This window comes from Paroedura picta, chromosome 1 (assembly GCF_049243985.1).
Source record: "Paroedura picta isolate Pp20150507F chromosome 1, Ppicta_v3.0, whole genome shotgun sequence".
NCBI lineage: Eukaryota > Metazoa > Chordata > Lepidosauria > Squamata > Gekkonidae > Paroedura > Paroedura picta.
Window position 1 is genome coordinate 6,955,991 of NC_135369.1, and position 2,951 is coordinate 6,958,941.

Here is a 2,951-nt window from a genome sequence, read left to right on the forward strand (position 1 = left end):
GAGAAACACCCCCCGCCCGAGGTTTTAATTAACATGCGGCTGATAATGGGCAAATGTGAATGGCAAGGCAAACCAAATTGCTTTGTTTTTCCGTCTGCCTCGTAGCCCTTTGTCAGCCGTTTAGGAACTTCACAGTGCACCTCAATTTTTGCTGTAATCTTTTCTATCTTTTGCCAAACTGCCTCGGATTTAATTGAGGTTCCCCCAGGGAGACGGCGGTGCCCTGTCATTTCGTTCTCCCATTCTCTCCTGTGAACCCAAGAGTCAGCAAGGGTTTCTGAGAGAAATTGCAGGTTCCACAGGCCGAGTCAGATGACTGACCATCGCTCAAGGCAGGTTGGCTGACGGGACTGAGGTCAAGAGGCCTTTCCCAGCCTCTCTTGCATGCTCGTTCAAAAGAAGACGACACCTCAGTTTTGTATGGATACAACGTGAGGGACATATTGGGGGAATGCTTTTTAGAATCATAGAATCATAGAATCATAGAGTTGGAAGGGGCCACACAGGCCATCTAGTCCAACCCCCTGCTCAACGCAGGATCAGCCCTAAGCATCCTAAAGCATCCAAGAAAAGTGTGTATCCAACCTTTGCTTGAAGACTTCCAGTGAGGGGGAGCTCACCACCTCCTTAGGCAGCCTATTCCACTGCTGAACTACTCTGACTGTGAAAAACGTTTTCCTGATATCTAGCCTATATCGTTGTACTTGAAGTTTAAACCCATGACTGCGTGTCCTCTCCTCTGCAGCCAACAGAAACAGCATCCTGCCCTCCTCCAAGTGACAACCTTCCAAATACTTAAAGAGGGCTATCATGTCCCCTCTCAACCTCCTTTTCTCCAGGCTGAATTTTCAGTTGTGGTAATTTATGGTGACCCAAGAAGATGAAGAAGAGCTGGGGTCTTTTTTGTACCTGGATTTTTACTACCCGAAGGAGTCTCAAAGTGGCTTACGATCACCTACCCTTACTCTCCTGACAACAGACAACACTTGAGATAGGTGAAGGTAAGAGAGAGAACTGGGACTGGCCCAAGGTCGCTCACCTGTCTGGATGCGGAGGAGTGGGGAATCAAACCCAGCTCTGTTTTTCATACCCCGCTTTTCACTACTCGAAGGAGTCTCAAAACAGCTTCGAAATACCTCCTTTTCCTCTGTGAAGTACGTGAATCTGAGAGAGCTCTGTGAGAACGATGACTGAGAACGTTACCCAAGTGGCTGCATGTGGAGGAAGAGTAGGAAATCAAACCCAGTTCTGCAGTCTGTTTGTGCTATCCTTCTATGCTGTGTGTGCCCATCCCCATAGGAATCTCCTTGACCATGCCCGCCACTTTCAGAGGACTGGCTTCAGGTGATTCTGCCATCTGAGCCTAAACAGGTGTCCACATGAGAAGGGATGTTCTCAATTGTGACCCCAATGTTCAGGAAGTTTTAGACTGTTTCTCCTGTTTATCATTGTCTTCCTCCAGTAAGTGGAGACAATGGTCAACAGTCTAATGCTGGCCACCAATGTGAGTTGATGCAGGTAGGGATATTAAAATCACCATCCCTCCAATAGTTCAACCTGACTTGGATAGGTCAGGAAAGCCCAATTTTGTCAGATCATGGAAGCTAAGCAGTGCTGACCTTGGCTTGAATTTGGATGGGAGACCACCAAGGATTTGGGGGGTAGGTCCTCCAAGGAACCCAACGCTCCTGATGTGGAGGCATCCAAGGACAAATCACCTCTGAACATCCCTTGCCAGGCTATGAGCCATTCTTCAGATCTCCTGGCTGCGCTACACACAACATATGATAATAATAATTAATAAATAAGTAACTCCAATAGCACAAGACCTGCAAACCCAGAAGTAACATCATGAATTTCAGTAGAGCACGAGAGAATCATCCTGATGTGATGGCATCAATTCTGGCTTTTATTTTTGCTGGAAGTGACATCACACTGTTGGAGCAATGGAATTATCCCCTCCATTTTTTTACTTGACCCTACCAAATAAAGACAAAGGGCAAAGACAACTAGGCAAGGGCCTCTTGAAGACATGGACAAGAAAGCATCAGAAGAGCCCTGCATGTTCAGACTAGTATTCCATCTAGAACAGCATCCTGTCCCACACAGTGGCCAACCAAATCTTCTGGAGGTCCAGCAACAGGTCAGAGAGCACAAACTCTTCCCTTGATAAGAAGAGCCCTGCTGGATTAGACCAGTGGTCAATCTCATCCAGTGGTCCATCTAGTCCAGCATCCTTTCTCACACAGTGACCAACCAATTCTTTTGGTGGTCCAATAACAGGGCAGAGAGGCTGAGGCCTTTCACTGATAAGTACAGCCTTGGATCAGGCCAGTGGTCAATTTCATCCAGTGTTCCATCCAGTCCAGCATGTTTCCTCACATAGCAACCAAACAATTCTTCTGGAGGTCCAGTGACTGGGCAGAGAGGCTGAGGCCTTCTGCTGATAAGCCCTGCCAGATCAGAACAGTGGTCCATCTTATCCAGCATCTCATCTCACACAGTGGCCAGCCAGTTCCTCTAGAGGACCAGCAACAGGGCAGAAAGGCTAAGGCCTCCCCCTGAAAGGAACATCAAAATAACCCTGCTGGGTCAGACCAGTGGTCCATCTTGTCCAGCATCTCATCTTACACAGTGGCCACCCCATTCCTCTGGAGCAGGGGTCCCCAACCCCCGGTCTGCGGCCTGGTACCGGGCTGCAAAGGCCATCATGCCGGGCCGCCAGTGGCCGCGCCTGTCTCCCTCCCTGCAGCGAGAGGGGGGGGGGAAGAGGCCGGCGCACCAGCGATGCTAACGCACACGCGCGGAACTGCCGCACATGCGCGTTTGCGCCCCCTGGTGGCCAAAACGCGCATGCACGGCAACTCTGCGCATGCGTGTTAGCACCACCTGGTGGCCAAAACGCACATGCGCAGCAATTGGGCATGTGCGTTTATGAGCAACTGCGGCAG